Source organism: Pelodiscus sinensis, chromosome 13 (genome assembly GCF_052426305.1).
Source record: "Pelodiscus sinensis isolate ZL-2025 chromosome 13, ASM5242630v1, whole genome shotgun sequence".
Lineage (NCBI taxonomy): Eukaryota > Metazoa > Chordata > Testudines > Trionychidae > Pelodiscus > Pelodiscus sinensis.
This window is the reverse complement of record NC_143064.1, coordinates 2,553,774-2,576,294: the sequence shown is the minus strand read 5'-3', so window position 1 is coordinate 2,576,294 and position 22,521 is coordinate 2,553,774. Positions and strand designations below refer to the sequence as shown.

Below are 22,521 nucleotides of genomic sequence, written 5' to 3'. Positions count from 1 at the left end.
ACTCTGCTTTGCATTCCTTGTGCATTTTACCATCTAACAGTATTCTGACAATGTACCAAAAGCATCCAATCTTGATCAAGGCCAACATTAATGCCTATGCATTCTATACAGACAGCGTTGCACAGCAAGGGATAATGTACATAGCACACAGTACGGTACTGACTCACCTACCCTCTGCTGAACTTCTGCCTGCTCGCCTTACCCAAGACTGAGCCTTTACCATGGAGCCAATGCAGCGACAGGTGGGAAGATGTGGAAGAGACTTCTGGATACACCAAAATCTCCGGCTGTTCAGATGTGACAGAGCTCATATTTATCTAACCATTGAGGCCTTGCCTCCCACAGCCTGCTGGCAATCCTTCTGCTCCCTTTCTCCTTCCAATCCTCCCCAGTGCAGGGCCTTGCACAACCCCAGGAGAGAGACACCACCACCCAGGCCACCTTAGGTCTTTAGAGAGAGGACGGAGACAAACCCGCTTCACGTCATTCTGCTCCTCGCTTTCAGCGGCAGACACAACTTAATACCATCTCGGCCAGAGGGTTAGGGTTATGGTTAGAGCCACCAGCTCCCAAAGCTTCCCAGCCGGCAACGCACGTTTTGAACGTACCACTCCCCAGCTTGCAGATGTACTGCACTTCCTTGCGCGCTTGATTTAATTACAGTGGCCAGTGCCCTAGAGAAATTCTGGCCTCCGAACTGAATGGACAAGGGTGGGAAAGGCAACGGTGGGAACAGAATCGTGCTGGGACCTTCCACTCATTCTCCCCAGGAAAGGGGCTGTCACGACCCTCAGCAAACAGGGCAGAGAGACTGAAAGCAGAAACCTGAGCTAGAAATTCAGTCGCAAGAGCTTGAATGACACGAGACACACGCCCAGGGGTCCAGATCTCCCGCTCTAATCCGCATTTATGCAAATCAGGGCCCAGGAATTTGCCTTCCCTGAGGCAGCACAGTGAAGGTTATATCTATACTGTGGTCACTTTACCATGGTCTCCTCTTCCTACCTACTTTGTGTATTGCCCCTACCCACGGAGTCCTGTCACAACCCAGAGCGTAAGATACTAAGTAGGAGCAGGGAATGTCTTTGTACTGTGTGTCAGAGGACTTAGCTCAGCGTGCCTTGCTCCCCACTCATACCCATGGGCACAACTTCAGTGCTAATCATCACGTTACAGGGCAAAACCCGAGCAACGTTCTTTAATTTACTATTTACGGCAAAACGCTTTGTGCAGGATGCATGGAAACAGGGGCTGAAAGGCCACACTGTTGCCATCAGCTCAACTCCTAGAGCCACCACAAACAGTTGGAGATGAGCACACTGTTCTACGCTTGGCTTCAAAGCAACATTTGACTGCGTTTTCTACAGTAGTTGGTACTCCGCAGGCCAGCTCCACACAGCTGCGTTACTTATAGCCGAAGACAAACACTGCTTTCACCCAAGAAAAACAGTGACAGATTGGAGTCTCCGCGCCTGCCCGCCCGACTCCTGTTCAAGATTCCAGAGAGTGCTCCAAAATAGAACATTTAAAAGCCTGTCTCCAGAAGAGTCAGTCAGCGTCCTGGAATCTCAAAGCCACAACCCTCTTTAAAACCCAAACTCATACATCCCACTTGATGAGTCTGTTTTGCAGACTCGTGACAGCCCATTCGCAGGGGAGAGAGTGGGAGATCTTCTGAAGGCAAAGTAAAGGGGGACCCAGTATTTATAGTCTTGCACAAACTTTCTTCACCAAACAATACCAGTCTGAGCAGTGCAGTCATAAGGTACAAATTCCAGTTACGGGGAATGAATCTTAATCCAAATTTCCATTCAATTTTGTTAGTGCCGTTATGGACACACTTAGCTCTGTTGCTCATCCGGAAACTTGACCTGCCTCGAGTCAGTACTCAGTTCTCACAGGGGCACTCAAGTCAGGCACTGCAGCCTTGGCAAACGGGTGGGAATTACTTAAAACCAACAAATGGCCCTGCAGCACCTTAGAGACTAGCCAAAAATGTAGACGGTGTCATGAGCTTTGGTGGGCACAGCCCTTCTTCAACTGGAGCAAGGGGGCCAGAAGGACAAATAAATAGCAAAAAAAAGAGGGGATGGGGGGAAAGAGAAGGATTTTGTTTTGTCAATTAGCATGCCCACGCCAAAGGAGGCTAACAGAGTGGGTTGTAAGTGCCCACTACTTAGCTACTGATGTCATTAGGGTGTTGAATGTAGCAGCCTATTACCTCCAGCAGAACTGCACATTAGGGAAGCCAGGTTTTCACCATCACAATAAGCAACAAGCAGGGCAAATAGGTTAAAAATTGCTTATGCTCATATTTAGGGGCTGTCTCAGCTGCTACTCTCCTCTCTGCAGGAAGACGATCTGTCCTACGTAGTCTCTCCCCCTGTGATGTAGGGTAGCAGCAGCTGCCTTGGCAGGTTATAGCTACAGGCAGTCCCTGGGTTACGTACAAGGTAGGGACTGTAGGTTTGCTCTTAAGTTGAATCTGTATGTAAGTCGGAACTGGCGTCCAGATTCAGCCGCTGCTGAAACTGATCAGTTTCAACAGCGGCTGAATCTGGAGGCCAGTTCTGACTTACAAACAGATTCAACTTAAGAACCCCAGGCGTCCCCAAGTCAGCTGCTGCTGAAACTGATCAGCGGCTGACTCCAGGAACCCCAGGGCAGGGGCTTCCTGTAGTCAGCCACTGGTCAGTTTCAGCAGCGGCTGACTTGGGGACGCCTGGGGCAGAGCAGCTGGGGTGCTGCCGGGTTGGTCCAGTAGCACCCAGAGCGGCGCTACAGGACCAACCGGCAGCGCCCCAGCTGCTGTACCACAGGCGTCCGGAGCAAAGCCGCAGACCACGGGGGCAGCGGGACAGCCCAGACGCACCGTGGCTGTCCTGCTGCCCTCGGGCTCCGCGGCTTTGCTCTGCTTTGCTCCCCATCTCCCTGGTCTGCAGACCAGGGGGACGGGAAGCAAAGCGGCGGAACACGTGGGCAGTGGACAGCCCAGACGCGTCTGGGCTGTCCGCTGCCCGCGTGCTCCGCCGCTTTGCTTCCTCTCCCTGGTCTGCTGGAGACCAGGGAGACAGCCCCGTTCGTAACTCGGGGACTGCCTGTACTTCTAAAGGCAGCATCCACAAGACAACCAGGGGAAGCTGAAGGCAGGCACCCTATTTAATAGCACACCACCGACCTGCCACTGCTCTCATTTAAGCAGGTTACCTTTCTTCCTCTGCATGGGGGGTATGTCCAAAGTCTGACGGGCTAATACTAAATCACACCAGCACACTAACTACTGACTGACACGTCCAATCTGTTTGCACTCTCTTAACTTTTCCTGAGGAATTAATCAGTCCTCAAGAGACAGTCTCCACTGCCCACGTCAGGTCTAAAAGTACAGAAACACAAGTTCCAGTTTAGTCCGTTTTAAGAAGTTAGCGGGGATATTACAATTCTTGTTGCCATTGTGAAATAAAACACACACACAATCTGCTTTGTTGCAATGGCTACAGGTGTTGCAATTTGTTTTAGTTACAAGCGCTGATGCAGCTGAATAGTTGCAACATGTCAGTGTTACATTTGAATGAACTATGCAAGTTATGCCCCTTATCACTCGGTATTTTCACCACCCTGAGACAGAGCATAACTTTGCCTTTTCTCCAAGTCACTGTGGTGTCAGGTTACAGGACTGAGTTGAAAAAAGGGTAGGACCTAGCTGGGCTGTCTCTTCAAGGTTTTGTCTACACTTCTAAAACGGAAGGTGTGGCAGGGCGTTGAAGTGAAAAGTCTGACCGCGGTGGCAAAGAGCTCTCCGGGCGCTTTATATAAACCGCCTCCACAAGGGGAGTGGCGAATGGTGCTGGGACTCCATTCATGCTGGTGTTTTACAGCGCTGTGACCTGCTGTGTTCGGGGCAAGGCGGCTCACCCCGCTCAGCCAGATAGTTGTAGCGCAGCAGAGTGGCCCAGGCTTCTTCTGAAAGCAGAGAATCAATGCTGGAACGCCAGCTAATATTTCCTCAACTGAATTACCTTGCAAACCAACAGAAGCAGGTAAACACTCAGGGCAAGTCTACGCTACAAAAATGAAGCGAACCTAAGTTTTGTTGACCTGCAACCATCACGATAATTTAACCGGTTTTAAAGCTCCACATTACACTCCTAGGGTGGAGGTGTTTGTCCCCATCAAGAACACTTATGACAATTTAATTGCCAGTGTGGGGCATTATGGGACAGTTTCTGAAAGACTGCTACACTCAATGTAAGCAATGCAGTGTCTACACCGACTGTCCATCTAACTACATCAACCGACGCCCCAAGACTCTCTCACAGAGGTGGAGTTATTAAGCCGCTGTACAGAGCAGGTTAGATCCATGAAAGCTACATTTTAGCGTAGCTACTGACAGAGTTAAGTGGACGTGAACAAACTTTGTAGTGTAGACCAGACCTTAAGCATTAACAGCCTCGCTGACCATAAACATTGCCGTTTCTGCTGACTTAGGGTATGTCTACACTACCCCCCAAGTTCGAACTGGGGGGGGGGGGGAGGGGAGTAATGTAGTCATACGGAGTTGCAAATGAAACCCGGGATTTGAATTTCCCAGGCTTCATTTGCATAAAGCCGGCTGGCGCCATTTTTAAATGCCGGCTAGTTCGGACCCCATGCCGCGCGGTTACACGTGACACGGACTAGCTAGTTCGGATTAGGTTTCCTATCCGAACTAGCTGTACGTCTCGTGGAACGCGGCCCGAGGTCTGAACTAGCCGGCATTTAAAAATGGCACCGGCCGGTTTTATGCAAATGAAGCCCAGGAAATTCAAATCCCGGGCTTCATTTGCAACTCCGTATGACTACATTAACCCCCCCCCTCCCAGTTTGAACTAGGGGGGTAGTGTAGACATACCCTTAGTGATGAACAGGAAAAACTTTAAAAAAAACCATGAATAGTCTAGTAGCACCTTAGAGACTAACAGAACATGTCAATGGGATCATGAGCTTGTGTGGGCACAGCCCACTTCTTCAGATGACTGGAGTTTTGAGTTTAGGATGTGCAGACCCAAAATAAATAGGGGAGAAGGGAAAGGGGAGAAAGAAAAAAAGAGGGGAGTGGGAAACAAGGAATCTATAAAGTGCTACCAGACCATTTGTTGTTTTTTTAGTCCATCTACTCACTGTCTCTTTTCTTCTCTCTCTCCCCACGCACCCCCCTTATTTATTCTTGGATCTGAACTTCTAACACTCCAGTCGTCTGAAGAAGTGAGTTTTGCCCATGAAAGCTCACGATCCCATCTCCATGTTTCGTTCGTCTTTAAGGCGCTGCTAGACTATTCGTTGTTGTTTAAGTTTTGCCTGTTACAGACTCACTCGGCTCCCCCGCTGAAGCTTAATAATGAACTGTTCCTCTGAGCCTTTCACAGGGAAAGGGCTTCCCACAATTCCTAGCCATCTAGATCCCTCTACCAAGGCGTGAGCACATCCCTCACAACGCCTCACTTACGGAAAAGAACAGTTCTTATCCAAGTTGAGATGAGGTGTGGCTGTCTCAAGCCGGGCCAAGAATATGCTACTCTGCTCTACCCTGCAAGGCTGACATCTGCGGACCTTTCGCTCTAGGCTGTCACTTCTATTTAGGGAGTATGAGCTAGGTTTTTTTATACTAAACAAATCCAATAGCTATGAAAAGTGAACGGAAGGGAAAGGCAGATCTGCACTGTGAGTTATAGTTCAAAGAGACGGACCCTGTGTTTAGCTCAGGATTAGAAAGTACTTTTTCTGTTTTGGATACTGTACTTTATTTGGATGTTGCCTTAAACTTGTGCTTTTCAAGGCACAGGATACACAAGTGTATTTTCTATGGACAAGCACTATATTTAAGTTACAATTGCACACAAAAGCTTCAGTTGAGCATGGTTATTTATATTCATAGATTTTAGAGCCAGAGCCAGAAGAAACCATTAGGGCACCAAGTCTGACCTCTGGTATAAGACAGGCCATTACATCTCACCCACTTACCCCCGCATTAACCAATAACTGGCATGACTAGTGCACAGATTCTAGAAAGACATCCAGTCTGATTTGAAGATGTGAGAATTTCCTTGGCCTTTCTATCCTCTTCTCCAATTGCCCATGTGAAGTGGTCTAGAACACCATTTCTCAGCCTTTTTGGATCAAGTACCCCCTTTTTCCAAAACAAAACAAAAAGAAGAGTACCCCCAGTACCGACAAGTTTTCAGACTCACAATTTTTTTTTCTACTATTGCAACACATTTGTTTAAACAACTTAATCGTAGCCGGGCGGGCGATGAAATTTTGGGGTGTAAAAAGTACAAAAATAATAAAGCGCTGCAACACTTAAAACAAAAACTTCGTTTTCTCCACTTATCAGTTGCGTTGAAGTACCCACCCAGACTTCTCTCGAGTACCCCTGAGGGTACTGGCACCACTGGTTGAGAAACACTGGACAAGAAGAGCAGGCAAATTGCTTTTGACAGTACCTTAATTCATTCCCCTACTAACCACCCCGGACTGAGGGCCACCCACTCCCCTTGCCCCTTGCCCCAGATTAAGCATCTCCAGAAGCCAGTCTTTATGGCAGTGGGCACCAAGCAGCGGATCAGGATCTACTGGTAGATCCTGGAGCTTCTGACAAGTGATCCTGATTTGGGAGGAAGGCTATCAACTGTGAGACCTTCGTTGCCCCCCCCTCCACCCACCCACCCACCCACACACACACAGCCGTACTGCTCCTGCCCTCTACCTTGTGGCTGTCCCCCATCCCCTGGGAGCTCCCTGCTTGCTGTGTAGGTTGGGGGAGGCAGAGGAGGGAGGTCCTGATGTTAGGGTGCCCTCCTCGCCCACCCCTGTATTCCATCTCCACAGAGAGGGGGCCACACTAGGGCTAAGGATGGAGGGAGCTTGCAGGCAGCTGCTCCTGTGTTTGAACTTGCTCCGCATACTGAAAAGGGCAACGTAAATTTCACACTCTCCTCCTCCCCCTGCACACATTTGCGGTGGCGGGGGCGGTACTTTCGATTTGCGTTACTTTAGGTCTCCGACTGGTCTGTGCATTTCATAATTATTCTCATAGTCCATTTTAATATCGAATCGGTTTGGTTTCTGCTGGTGCACATCTGCACTTCACCTCGATACTGCTGCACGTAACCGAATTCATTCCCATTTTTTCCATCCTCTCGCTGGGAGTCTCCTGGAATCCGGCTTGATCTCCTGCCGAATGCGGAAATTGGCTGCTAACCGTCCGGCAGCGCAATGGAGCTAAGGACAAATGGCGCCTGTAGATGGGGAAGGGGAGCAGCACTCAGAGCCACCTGCCCTCCCCCTCAGGAGTCGCTGCGGGACTTGCTGGCCACTCTCGGGAGTGGTTCAGGGTTAGGGTGAACCTGCCTTAGCCCCACTGCCAGCAATAAGCAGTGCCCAGCTGGAGCTCCCATTCTAAACCCTTGAACCCTCCCCTGCACCCCAACCCCCTAAACCAGACTCAGCTTGCAGCCCCTCCCACACTCTAAACCCCTCAGCCCAAGACCAGACCACACATCCTTCTGCCCCCCCCCCCCCACACACACACACAACTCCCTACCCCAGCGTGGTAAAAGTGAGTGAGGACAGAGGAGGAGGGATGGATTGAGTAGGGTGGGGCAGGACGCGGTGCACGTATGGTTGGGTTTTTAAGGAAATCCTGGATTGCACCTGAATTCAAAAAGGGATCTTGTACTTAAAAGAGTTGGAGACCCCGTCTTTACCTGGCCCGGGCTGGGTTCCTCGGTTGCTCAGATGAGGTCAGTGCATTCTGCCATTAGAAAAGGAAGCAAACGGCAGTGTCGTGCGCTAAGAGACGCTGCACTTCTGAACCTCCTCCCTGGTGCCGTTGTGTGTCCCACTGAGTCTTGTCACTGCACTCGGCGACCTGGCTACTCTAGAAACCCGACTATTTAGAGAAAGAACCGATCGAGTTCGTCATTCCCCTGTGCACGCTCTGCTTAGCTCAAGAGCACAGAGCAGAAACGAGAACGCCGGGGCTAGAGGCAAGACTGAGAAACCTTTACTACTGATTTAGTTGGGGGCCACTTAGGACAGAAAAAGCTTTACTAAGTCAGCCCCTGAAGTCGCAGTAGATGGTTCATGCTGACAATACACACACATCCCAGCCTAAACAAGAGACAGGACTATGGAGCACTTTAAAGACTAACAAGATGGTTTATTAGATGATGAGCTTTCGTGGGCCAGACCCACTTCCTCAGATCAGATAGTGGAAGAAAATAGTCACAGCCATATATACCAAAGGATACAATTAAAAAAAATGAACACACATGAAAAGGACAAATCACATTTCAGAACAGAAGGGGGATGCAGGGGGGGGGGAAAGGAAGGTGAATGCCAGTGAGTTAATGATATTAGAGGTGGGGAAGGGTAGATGTCTGTGAGTTAATAGTATTAGAGGTGATAATGGGGGAAGCTATCTTTGTAATGGGTAAGATAGCTGGGGTCTTTGTTCAGCCCCCTGCGGAGAGTGTCGAATTTTAGCATGAATGCCAGTTCAGAGGATTCCCTTTCAAGTGCAGATTTGAATGTCTTCTGAAGTAGGATGCAGGTTAGCAGGTCATTGAGACTGTGTCCTTTCTGGTTGAAATGACAAGCAACTGTTTTTTCTTTGTGATCCTGTCTAATGTCTGTTTTGTGGGCACTGATTCTTTGGCGAAGTGTCCGAGACGTTTGTCCAATGTACATAGCAGACGGACACTTTCGGCACATGATAGCATAGATTATATTTCTGGAGGCGCAGGAATATGTATTCTTGATCTTGTAACTCACTTGGTTAGGCCCAATAATGGTGTCAGCAGAGGGACATCCCAGCCTAATACGTCCTCAGCAGAATCTTACGCTGGAGTCCTGGAAGCCATTTTTCACCTGATCCCTTAACTCCCAGCAGTTCAGTCTGGCGAGAGAGGCTGATAAGCTATATGTGAACTGGCAGAGGTTTTTGTTGTGAAAGATAAGCTCCTTGAGGAAGCTGTCATTCTCTGATCATTGTATTGTCTGTCCTATCAGCAGCCTAATCTACTCTCTTGCTCAACCCTTCTTAGAGGTTCCACCCTGCATTTAGCTGTGACTTGGAGCACCTTGCCAGCTGGGTACGCTTGTCTCGCTCACCAGCAGAAGTTGGTCCAATAAACGATATCCCCTCCCCCACCTTGTCTACTCCTTAGCTAAGAACCAACAGCCTGGGTGTAACCAGCAAAATGATAAATCTCAAACTGGGAATCTCATCTCTCTGCCTGCACCAATGGGTTTTTTTTTTTTTTAAATAGGTGCTTCAAAATACCAGCTCATCTCTGCTGTAGGGTTAGCTGGTCAAGGCCCTGACATACAAGCCCCTGTTTTCTCCGGGATAGTATCACAGAAAATAAACCTCCCGCAGGCACCCCGCTGACAAGCTGGAGGGGACCCACATGAGCACTTCGGAAAGGGGCGACTATTTGTGCCCCAAAGCCTGCTGAGGAGCCAAGGAAAGGACGACGCAAGGGGCCAAGCCAGAAGGCTCATTTGGTTCGTGAAGATTAAACACAAGAGCAACGCTCCACAGCGCTGAACTTCCCACGCTGCCCTCCCCATACACCACCCAGTGTAGCACCACGCTGCGTTGGCCCTCACTTTGGTAAACCCTTGTACGTCTCCCACGTCGCTGCTTCCCACGCATCAGCTACAGACCAGTACATAGCTAGTGTGTAACTGGGGGGGGGAGGGCCTGGCCTTCGGAAGGCAGAGCTACCAGCAGCACCGTACTGCAGTGTGGATGGCACGGTATGGTATTGCCACCCTTACCTCTGCGTTGCTGCCTGAGAGCTGGGCCTTCAGCCAGCAGCCACCACTCCCTGGCCCCCCAGCTCTGGAGGCAGCGATGCAGGAGTAGGGATGGCTTGGTATGGCAGTGCCACTCTGGGCACTGCTTTCATCCTCTAGCCGCCCAGCTCTGAAGGCCGTGCAGAAGCAGTAAGGGTGGCAATACCAAAGCCCTCTAAAATAATCTTGTGACAACTCCCCCTCCCCCAAACACCCTTTTGGGCCAGGACCTCCGCCTGTGCGACACATGGGTCTCCCCTGTGAAATCTGTACAGTGCAGGGCACAGAGCACACAGGGGACCACATTTCACAGTGGGAGACCAGATCTGCAGCATGTTCCTCATGACGGTGAATTTGGCAGGGCCCTGTGGCAGACGGCTGGCTAAGCCAGAGCTCTGCCGCTGTAGCCTGGCTAAAGAGGCTGAGAGGAAACAGCTGAGCAAGCCCAGGCCTGAAGGGCTACTAGAAACAGCTGTGGGCCTCACTGGGCGAGGGCTAGCTAAGGCAGAGGAAGGAAGCCAGGAGGGGGCAAGGAGGAGCAAGGAGCCAGGCTGTGCATGTGCTCCCAGGCAGACAGAGGGGCTGGCTGACTTGACTGTGAACTTTGTAAACAGGAGGTGGTGGGAACGGACAGTAAAGGCTCAGGTGACTGCACCAGGCGGCTCTGGCTGCTTTCTGGACCAGGTGTTGTCCCAGACCAAGGGGCTGAGCAGGGACTCCACCACAGGCCCTGATCAGAAGGTAAAACTGAAACAGCCGCTCCCAAGCCATACGCTGTTGCTACAGTCCCTAATAAATTCCCTTTACATGGTCCAAGGTGCTGGCTTGGAATTCAGTAGCACTGAGACACCAAATCCCTACGCCAGACAGTACCACGCCGGCGCAATCCCGGGGGAGGGGGCATACACAGCCTGTGCGCTTTAGAACTCACTCAAGAGAGCCACTTCTCCGCAAGGCACGTTGCCAGCTCCGGCGCTAGACACCCCAGCAGACTCCATCCCGGTCCCACTCAGCCCCCTTTCCCCTTCTGCAGGGATCCCAGACCCGCCCCCTCCCCTCTTAACCGCACAGTACACCAGCTAGTGCTGCCAGGAGTCTGCGTGTTAGGTCACGCCACCGCTGGCCAAACTTTGACCCAACCATCTCCTGGCTGGACAGAGGGGTGGCCAAGTCAGATGGTGGTGGCATTGCAATCCCGAAGCCTTAGGGACACACCAGGCTGTTCCAGCAGCTGCTAGAAAGGTATCATGGGGAACCACGGTCTACGGCATATGGAAATGTGACAAAAAGTTTCCAAAGCTATTGGGGGGTAACAGAATTCCCCTTGAGCCTAAGCCTAGCTGACAAGCCACACATACAGCAGGACTAACGCTGTCTGCTGTCAGAGTAGCCACGTGGCTTAGGGTGACATGCTGTGGCCACTGAACCTAAGCAAGACCCACAGACTGTGAGCTCAAGCTCCGTGCATGGCAGGTTTCCGAGAACGCACGCCAGGCACATTAGCTCTTCTCTGCCTGCCTTCTGCCGGGGCTTCTTTTGGCAGCTTTGCCCTGGTTTAAGGGGAAAATGTTCTATCCTGCTCTAAAACCCACTGGCAGGCTCAGATTTGACTTTGGAAACGCTGCCAAGGAAATTAGCTTTAATGAAGTACAGGGAATCGGAGAGACTCTAGTAATAGGGCAGGCATACTCAGGCCTCAGGGCTTCAAGGAGACAAATTAGCAGCCAGCGTTACCCAAAAGAGCCACCATCATGTGAATTCATTGTTGTCTTTACTACAGTGCTACAGATTAGCACTGAAACCATGTGGCAGGAGAAACACGTACATTATTCTCACAGCAAAAGGACTGAGTAAGGAATATTATTTTACCAGTTACAATTAGTTAACATAGTAAAAGAATCTTTATTTGTTAATAATGAAAAGCACACAGCGTTTTAACAGCATGTGCTGCAAAGAGCCACAGGAGATGCATTAAAGAGCCACTAGATTAAAGGCCAGAAAACATGAGCTATGAGGGAAGACTGAAAGAATAGGGTTTGTGTAGTGTGGAAAAGAGAAGATGGAGAGAGGACACGATGGCTGTTTTTAAGTATCGAAAAGGGTGTCACAAGGAGGAGGGAGAAAAATTGTTCTCCTTGGCCTCTGAGGACAGGACAAGAAGCAATGGGCTTAAACTGCAGCAAGGGAGGTTGAGGTTGGAAAAACTTCCCGTCGGGGTGGTTAAGGAATCTCCGCCACTTGAGATATTCAAGAGCAGGTCAGTCAGACACCTGTCAGGGATGGTCGAGATTCGCTACTGCTCTAGTGAACTAGCCACATGCAACCGGACAAATAGCTACACGTGGCCAGTGTGTTGGACACCACGCATCTAGGTGGTGCCTGGCCCTGCACTCGATGACCTCTCGAGGTCCCTTCCAGGTCTATGACGGTGGCTCAGTCAGGAGCCTCAGCCAGAGTGTCCCTCTGTTACGGCAAGGTCAGCACGAATCTTGCCCCCCTCCCTTTTTCCTGAGAGACGGGACCGAGCATGAGCAAAGGCCGGCGAGAGAGGGAGGAGGAAGGTCGGCAGGAGGCAGGCTCAGGCTGTCTGCAGCCACTGGCCCTTCGGACGGTGCTCCCAAGGAGCCCGCACACCGCTAGACAGTGACCTGCTAGCGCCACGGTGCAGCCAGACGCGAGGCGCCTGAAACTCTGATCTGGTGAGAACGCTGAAGAACTCTCTTCCCAGGAACACCGTTTCCCATGAGCCCTCAACTATTAAGGGACCTCTCCGAGGGGCTGCCTTGGTTTCTGGGAGCTCAGCTATGCTGACAGCAGCATCTCTGTGGGGGGAGCTGGGCACGCGCTGCAGTGAGCCACTCAGAGGGGAAGGGAAACGTAGCCTTCTGTGCCTTCCCCATCACCCAGCAACCCTAGGGCGGAGGGCTGGGTCGCCCCACCTCCTCTGAGGAGAGGAAGGCCCCCAGACCCCCCCCCAGAACCCTGCCTGGATACACAATTGCACCTGCAAGAATGGTCCCTGGAGACAGATACCTGAGGATCGAACGCGGACGGGCAGGGTCTGCTCCCCAGCTGCCTCCTGCACTAGGCTCACCTTCCCCGAGGCTGCTGTTTCTAGAGCAAGGGAGGGCAGGGCCATGCTGAGCACTGTGGGGAGTCTAGAAAAGGGTCAGAGCTGTCCAGTGCAGGGTATCGGGGGTTTCTCCCCATACCTATGACCACTCCTCCATTTGTTGCTGCTTCCACACCCATAGGCGCCAACTTCCCTTCTAGCTGGGGGTACTCCATTTCCCTGGCCCAGGCCCTGCTCCCCCTCCACTCCCTCCTAAGCCCCACCATCTTCCCTCCCCCACACATCCCTTCCTCCAGTCCCCTGCAGCCACCCCTTTCCTATCTCCTCCCCCAAATGTGCCCAGACCCCACTCCTCCCCTCATTCCCAGAGCGGGGAGGAAAGAGGACCCACATGCATTGGAGGGATAGGAAATAAGGAGATATTGCAGGGGCAGTAGAGGGGCTAAAAGGCATCCAGCGTCTCCTGTGCCAATCAATCATTGCCCAAGAGTCAGAGGAGAAGAGCCAGGCTGTGCGTTAGATGCGTGCTGAGAAATTATTTCATCCAAACAGACAAGTTCATGGCTCAAAAACTTTATCAGCTCAAAGTTACAGTTGCTTAATGGTGATTCTCTGGAAAGACACAAGTTCAGCTACACTCAAATCTCTGAAAACCCTAAAGCAAAAAAGGTGAGATTCACACCACCCCTGCATCATAACCTTAACTCTGCCCTTTTTGAGCAATGCCCCAAAGATAGGCTGGCACTCTGCCCCTCCAGATGCTACAGAACTCTGAGGACAGAGCACACAATCACTATAGGACTACAAAGGCAAAGACAAGGTAAGGCAGAGCAAACAGGCTTTATTTACACCCCGCCCAGCTACATTCAAAACTCTACACAAATCACTGCCCCCATTCCCCAGCTTGCAAAGTGTTGATACTCCTTCGCCCTTGCTTTGAGGGTTTTTCTGTGACAGCACATTGCCTTCACTTACCCCCCCCCCACACACACACACAGACACACTAAGCCCTGAGACCACTGTTACGTGTGTGATTGACTCCTGACAAGTCCCACAACAAAACAACCTTGTGTACTCCAGACAGAACTCAGTACTGAAGTGAGGCATATTTGAACCATCAAGATTTGAGCAGTGCCCTTCCCCACAAAACTTCTCCCCCCCCCCCCCCCCCCCCGCATCTTGTTTCACACCCAGATCTCTTCCCACTTGCTCAAGCTAATCCTTTCACCATTCGATACAGCTACACAACAATGAATGCAGCTGAAGTACAGGCAAAGAAATGGTGGCATTCAAACCAGTGGCACACAAACATCTGTATCTACTTATGGCAAAGCCCTTATTGAAATATTCCCAAAGGCTACTACCAGCTCCCGGAGCAGAGGTAAGGTAACACCGCAGGGTGTTATTTCTTATTTTTTCAGACATCTGCATGTGACTGAGCCGTGTCTCCTGGAAAAGCACAAGACATCCCGGCGAGGCAATCCACCTCTGCATTCAACTTCCTGGGCTGTTATTTCAAGCGGTTTGACATCGTGCTCTTTGGCCCAGCTAACCAAACTGACAGGTGTGCATGCAGGCACCCTTCCCCCATATATTGACAGAAGCACTTGTACACAAAATTCATCTGAGTCAGTCATAGCAAATGCAAATACAGTCAGATTGCTTATACAGTAACCTAGCTCCTCACAGGTCAGTGAGACCAGATGCATCAGGATACCGACAATATATGCCTGTCTAAATATCTGGGGTGGGAATGTGGGAGAGATGTCCTGCATTCATTAAACAAAGACCAAAAGCACAAAGAGAAGTGAGTAGTCCAGTCATCTGAAGAAGTGGGTTTTGCCCACCAAAGCTCATATACCATCCACATGCTGTATAAAGTGCTACCAGACTATTTGTTGTTTTTTAAAGAGAAGTGAGAAACTCATGAGCTGCCCCAACATAAGATAGCTTCCCTTACTCTTCAGTTTCAAGTAGGCTGTATCACTAGATTACTTGAATAAAATACATTCAAAACCAGCTTTTTTTTCCTGGATTAAAAGACTTACTACCGCTACAGTGCTTAATTCCAGTGTGGACTAAAACTGCCTTTCACACATGGATCCAGAGCTGAATGTTTCTGGAGAACGGTTGGTTTTGCTTTTATAGACCAATTAAACTTTTTCAAATGACTCTTATGAATGCAGCTATCATAAGGTTACACAGAACACGGCTTGCTATATAGTAACTACTGTGTAAGTTAGTCACATGAGTAGTAACACATACTTCACTTAGCAGCTGTTTCCAACATTTGTTAGGGGGAAGAGAGCTTCTTTGTTACAAAATTGAAAAAGCTGAACCTATCAGGTAGCCCTGGTTATCAGTCATATAACTGGCATTGATCATAAGCATGCCTCACTGATGAATTCTTTGATTTTTATTACTGAAGTCATAAGGCGCCTTAATGTACATTACAGCTAAGTTTGGATTTAAACCAAGATACAAGGCCCTAATTTAAAACACTTTGTTTTGTCACATTTCCATTACTTGACTACAATAGACTGATAAAATTAAGTTCCAGACAAAGTAAACCAGACTTTATAAGGAAGTCCTAATTCCAAGGATACAGTCAATCGTATAATAGTAGGGCCCACCCAATCAAATTCACAGCCAGGAAAAATATATCATGGATCATGAAATATGGTTTTCCATGAAATTTGGTCTTCTGTGAGTTTTTACCCTAGAGTATATAGATTTCACCAGGCAGACCAGTGATTCCTAAATAAAGGCCCTGGCCCAAATGGGAGATGCAGGGAGGGCACATAATTATTTGGAGGAGGTGGGGGAGGGCCACAGTATTGCTATCCTCACGTCTGTATTCCCTTCAGAGCTGGCCCGCAGCAGTAGCACAAAAGTAAGGGTAGCAATACCATCCCATGCCACCTTTTCTCCTGTGCTGCTGCCTTCAGCCCTGGGTGGCTACTGACACAAGGACCAACTCTACAGGCAGAAGAAGAGAAATAACGGTAGCAGTACCCCAATCCCTCACACACAGTAACTTTGCAACCCTCTCCCCATCTCCCTTCTGGGCCAGGATCTCTACAATTATAATACCGTGACTGTTCAGATCTACATTGCTGAAATCATGAAATTTACAATTTTTAAAATCCTCTGATCATGAAATTGACAAAAATGAACCATAAATTTGGTAGGCCCCTATGCATTCGCATAGGGACTTAGAATATAATTCCTTTTTGCTTTCTCAAGACATTCTCTGACCATAATGCTAGAGACGCTTTAATCGCTGGGATCGGGCAGTATTTCATGATCACTGATACCTGTTAATTTCACAGCTTGCATAGCCAGTTTAAACCTATTTCAGTTCCTTAACCAGCATTCTGCTTTGGGGTGCAGTGCAAACTGCAACTGTTGTTTTAGAGAGTTGTCAGGGCTCTATGAAATCCAATCCATCACATCTGACCAGCACAGTCATTTCCTTCGCCACTGGCAGTTCACATGAAAGCTGTCTTGGGAAACAGTTCTCTCTCCAACAAGAGTCAGAGACGTTTCTCTGTAGAGTATTTTAAAAAGAAAAATCAATAACATTGTGCTTGGAGTGTTAAGAGTCACAAAAGCTCACTCACATCAACAAATCAGTGATCATCTCAAATCATAGAATCATAGAATCATAGAATAATAGGACTGGAAGGGACCTCGAGAGGTCATCGAGTCCAGCCCCCCGCCCTCAAGGCAGGACTAAGCTCCGTCTACACCATCCCTGACAGATGTCTATCTAACCTGTTCTTAAATATCTCCAGAGAGGGAGATTCCACCACCTCCCTTGGCAATTTATTCCAATATTTGACCACCCTGACAGTTAGGAATTTTTTCCTAATGTCCAATCTAAACCTCCCCTGCTGCACTTTAAGCCCATTACTCCTTGTCCTGTCCTCAGAAACCAAGAGGAACAAATTTTCTCCTTCCTCCTTGTGACACCCTTTTAGATATTTGAAAGCCGCTATCATGTCCCCCCTTAATCTTCTTTTTTCCAAACTAAACAAGCCCAGTTCATGAAGCCTGGCTTCATAGGTCATGTTCTCTAAACCTTTAATCATTTTTGTCGCTCTTCTCTGTACCCTTTCCAATTTCTCCACATCTTTCTTGAAATGTGGCGCCCAGAACTGGACACAGTACTCCAGCTGAGGCCTAACTAGTGCAGAGTAGAGCGGCAGAATGACTTCACGAGTTTTGCTTACAACACACCTGTTGATACAACCTAGAATCATATTTGCTTTTTTTGCAACAGCATCACACTGTTGACTCATATTCAACTTGTGGTCCACTATGACCCCTAGATCCCTTTCCGCCATGCTCCTTCCTAGACAGTCGCTTCCCATCTTGTATGTATGGAACTGATTGTTCCTTCCTAAGTGGAGCACTTTGCATTTCTCTTTATTAAACCTCATCCTGTTTACCTCCGACCATTTCTCTAACTTGCTAAGGTCATTCTGAATTATGTCCCTATCCTCCAAAGAAGTCGCAGCCCCACCCAGTTTGGTATCATCTGCAAACTTAATAAGCGTACTCTCTATCCCAATATCTACATCATTGATGAAGATATTGAACAGTATGGGTCCCAAAACAGACCCTTGAGGAACTCCACTTGCTATCCCTTTCCAGCAGGATTTAGCACCGTTAACAACAACTCTCTGACTACGGTTATCCAGCCAATTATGCACCCACCTTATCGTGGCCCTATCTAAGTTATATTTGCCTAGTTTATCAATAAGAATATCATGCGAGACCGTATCAAATGCCTTACTAAAGTCTAGGTATATGACATCCACCGCTTCTCCCTTATCCACAAGGCTCGTTATCCTATCAAAGAAAGCTATCAGATTAGTTTGGCATGACTTGTTCTTCACAAATCAGGAAGAGTTTTGACCATAGTGAATACTTCATTTTCTTTTTTGATTAGCTACACTACTATACTAGCGAAAAATCTGGATATGTATTTATTTGGCCTTTGCTGAAAATATAACCTGCACATTTCCTTAGCTCAGTAACTGAGAATCATGTAGCATTAAGTGCAAATCTCAGTTGGCAGTAAAGGTAAAACATTGTCCTTGACTTTAAAAGATTTGCTTGGCATTTTAACAGATTTACTGAACGAACACGAAAATCATGCTCAGAGGGTCATACTATATTAAGATTCCAGTAACTAAGATGATCAACCTCTGGAACTCCTTGCTAGGGATGTGGTGAAGTTCCAGTCAACCTGTGGAACTCCTCATCAGAGGATGTGGTGAAGGCTAGCATTTTAAGAGTGTTCAAAAAAAGAGCCAGATAGAATCTTGGAGGTTAGGTCCATCAATGGCTATTAGCCAGGATGGGTAGGAATGGTGTCCCAAAGCCTTTGTTTATCTGGAAATGGGCGACAGGGGAGGGATCACGTGAGGATTACCTGTTGTGTTCCCTCCCTCTGGGGTATCTGGCATTGGCCACTGTCAGCAGACAGGACACTGGGCCAGAGGGACCTTTGGTCTGACCCAGTGTGGCCATTTTTATGTTCTTATCAGATATTTGAGAGAGACAATTTGTACTTGTAATAAAATACAGGACAATGTAGCACTTTAAAGACTAACAAGATGGTTTATTAGATGATGAGCTTCCGTGGGCCAGACCCACTTCCTCAGATCAAGTGGGTCTGACCCACGAAAGCTCATCATCTAATAAACCATCTTGTTAGTCTTTAAAGTGCTACATAGTCCTGTATTTTGCTTCAGCTACCCCAGACTAACACAGCTACATTTCTAGTACTTGTAATAGTCATTTATTCTTTTTTCCCTTAAAGAAAAAATATAGGCTTCTTTCCCCTGTTAAGATCCACATATATCGGGGAGAAAAGTCACTAAGGTGCTGATCCTGCAAACACTTGAGTGCCTATCCTACTTTTTTGGCACCAGTAATCATTCTAAAATTAGGTTCCTCAATACAGCTGTATGCAATTGTGTTACCATTTGCTGGGACCTCTGGCAACTGCTAGGAACAATAATTCCATTCAATTAATCCTTTAGGGATTAGTAGAAAAGGAGGATAGTAAGGAGGCAACAGAAATTGAACCATCTTTAACATTTAAAACTCTTGTTACTCCTGTAAGGCAAATTAGTTATTTCTTTAGAGCACAAGTCACCGAGAATGTGACTATGCGGTCCTATCTAGCCGGTAAGCTCAGCAAGTAAAACCAATTAACAGGGTGGCAGTCACCTCTACAAACAATTTCTGAAGTGAAACTGGGAACACAAATTAGCTAAGAAAACCTCAAGGGAAGGGAGTTCCTCTGGATTTTTGTGTGAAATCCAAGGATACCATCACTTAGCTATTTGATGCTGTCATCAACCCTAATGCTCCACCCCATTCTGAAACCAAGGGCAGTAAAGCAAGTTAAAGCTAAAGCAGAACGAGTTCATTTCTAGAAACTTTGTTCTATTTATCCAGTGTTATGTCCCTGTTCATAAAAAGGAGAACATGGTCAGATTAGTTTTGATAAAAGAACAAAGAGAACCTAATTGAGTACAGTCATCCAAGGCTAAATATAGAGCAGTAAATTAAATAATCACTGCTGTGATCTTTTAATCTTAGACAAAGAATAAGTGATCCATCTTCCACCAAAGGAGAACTCCTTCAAAAGAGGTCAGTTACAACCAAGCAACATCCTCAAATTGTTTAAACAAGCATGGTTGGGAAGACTAGCTCATTGTGATAAGAGCAGTGCCGTAAAACTCCTTCTAGCAAGTCATTCAGCCCAATATAGCATGACTGGAAGCATTCCAGTCGATCTGGACTCTGGGATCTACCATATATACACAACCGTACACTAACACTAGGGATGAATAAACAGTTGCAGAACATTACACTTAAAATGATCATGCTTCTATCCATTAGCAGCCAAGAAATATTGCCCTGGACTGCCAGGCTACCAACAAGCCCCCTTTGAACAAGGCCTCTCATCTTAAATATTGATAATTTCTGTACATTAAGGTCTGCCATGTTAATATATACATGTTGATCTCAGCAGCCATCTCCTAGCCACATCCACATTCCAGCTGTCTTCTATAAAATTAATGAACGTAATGCTGTCTGTATGAAGGTTCTCTTTTTGGATCACCTCTGCCTAGACTCAGGAGTGTTACTGTTTCAATGCATCTGAACTCTCAAAGAAAAGTGTTACATCTGAGATATCTATTATATTTTCTAGTCCATCTGCAGAAGAGACCAAAAACAGGAAGCATGGCTTTGGTTGTGCACATACATTCCACTGGGATTCTGTAACATGTAATAATAGTCTCAAAGGTTGTAATTCAGTGGCATATTCTCAGAGCTATATCAAAAGCTCTTTAGGAAAAAAAATCAGATCAGTGAGGTCCTGATATAAGGTAAGGAAAGTACCATAAAGCTGACACCTCGCTAGATGAGGGAATGGTTAATATTAAACCAAGGCTGGGGGGTTGTTTATTTTCTTTCGGTTTTTTGGCACATTTACACAAAGGTCTCAATACGGATCCCTCCGGGCCGGTCTTTCAGTAACCCCCCACCAGCATCTCCGCCCCAGGGCAAGATTTCAATTCCAGTTAAAACATGGAGTGGATCAAGCGCCAGTGAGGCGTTCACTGCTACAGCTAACTAACTAACTACGGGCTCGCAACTTCTTCACAGGAGGAAAAGTGTAACCCGGCACCTCCTGGAAAACGCTATGCCGTTCCAGCGCACCCGCGGATGCTCCGCGCAGTGAATTGTGCCCGTGGGCATCCCGCGGATGGAAAGCGGATACCGGCGGATACAAAGCGGCTGCTGGGGAAGGCGGATACAAAGTTAGTCTCTAACTTTAAAAACAAGGAGCAATCCCGTGACACTTTAGATAGAGAGTCACAGAGAGTCTCTCTCTCTCTCTCTCTCTCTCTCTCTCTCATCTGTATCTAGCATCACAGCTCTGGGGGCGAGCCCCACTCCGCCAGGAGCGCCTTGAGAGTCATTGCTGGGTCCCTCCCAGGCGACACGCCTTGCCCACCCAAATGAGAGGCGACTCCCGAGCCCAGGCGCCCCGCCCAAGCACTCGGCTGCCCCGCAGCGCCCTGCGCGGGTACCCCCAGCCGCGCGCACGGCCGCGGAGACCCGCGGATGTGCCGCGGAGACGCGCGGGCTTCCAGGGCTCCGCGGCGTTGACCCCGGAGAAACTGGACAGCCCCCCCAAGCAACCCTGCAGGGGTGGGTCAGCCGGGGGGGGGGGGTGCGCTAGTTACGCGGGGAGGGGGTGGATTCCGCTCCCGGCCGGCAGGGCGCGCCCCGGCCCCTCGCTCCTCCGCCCGCGCGCCCGCCCGCCACTCACCCGCTCGCTCCGGCTCCTCGCGCTCCGGCCGCCCCAGCCAGCGCCAGGCACCTCTCCGCGGACCGGCGGGCAGCGCCGCGGGGATTGGCCCGCCCGCCTGCGCGTCAGGCCCGCCGCGGGCCGCCCATTGGGCGCCGGGCGCGTCACTCCGGGGGGAGGGAGCAGAGCCCGCTGGGGGCCCTCCTGGCCGGGCGGGGCGGACCCACGCGCGGGCCGCCGGACCCACGCCGCGTCTCTCCCCTCCCCCCCCGCGGGGCGCGTGGAATCCCCCTGCCCGCGGGGCGGGGCGCGGCGCGGGAGTGGCTGCCGCCGGCTTCCCAACCCACGCGGGACCGGCCTCGCGCGGGGAGCTCCGGGGCGCGTCTCCTCTGCCTTCTCCCTGCGGGCTGCGCTTGGTCCCCGCCTCCGCCAGCTCAGCTCCTGGGCGCCCTGGCGCTGTAAAACGGGGTGCGGGGAGCAGAGCCCACGCGTGCACTGAAAGCGGAGGAGCTGTGGAAAGGGCTCGAGAAGCCGCGCCCCGTCGAACCCGGAATAACGGGGGGCAAGTCCACGCTGAAGTCCTGGTGTGCAGCACTAGGAGCTGGGGGGTGAATCATTTAACCATCGCTACTGCGTCAAGCAAAGCGGTTCTGGGGAAATGGCGGGGGGGGGGGGGGTCATTTTGAGATTAATTTGCCAGCTGATGGGCTGGTCCCGTCTGAGCGGATCCTGTTCACAGTAGGCTAGGGGCCGGATTCGTGCCAAGCATTAGATGTTCTTCCTGTAGCCTTTTATATTTGTATTATATGGTCAAATGCCTTCTTGTAAGTCTAATTCTCTTGCATAGTCATCTCATTACATTAGTTCTTATGGGAATCATAGTGGTACCGTTATATTGATTTAATGCTGCCTCTCTGCTCTGTACTCTATAATGGTGATGATGGCAGGCAAATGTTTCCCTTTAACGGCAGAGTTTATTCTAATGCTAACCAGATAAAAACAATGAGGCATCTGTGGTACCTTAGGGTACATCTACACTGCACGGCTCTTTCGGGATATCAGAGGTATGCCGAAATAGCTACCCCGCCTCTTAAAAAGCCACCTGTTAGTCTGAAATATTTTTGAAATAACAGGCGTGCTATTTCAGCGTCCCTAGGACCCGGTTAAGGGATGTTTCAAAATGGTGTGTTATTTCAAAATGTGGCGCAGTGTCGACGTGCCAAATTTCAATATAAGCTATTTCAAAAAAGAATTGAAATAAGAT

At 49.2% G+C, this 22,521-nt stretch overlaps 1 protein-coding gene across 2 annotated transcripts in view; it reads right to left on the bottom strand.

Annotated features, from left to right (window-relative positions):
- Positions 1 to 21,429, bottom strand: part of PLS3 (plastin 3) — an 82,300-nt gene extending 60,871 nt beyond the window's left edge. Inside the window, exon 1 of one of the 2 annotated variants that reach the window (XM_075941179.2) lies at positions 21,279 to 21,429. The gene's annotated coding sequence lies outside the window, so the exon portion shown is untranslated. The remainder of the gene's footprint in view (positions 1 to 21,278) is intronic. The other variant, XM_075941183.2, reaches the window with a different exon arrangement.
- Between the last annotated feature and the right edge of the window lie 1,092 nt (positions 21,430 to 22,521).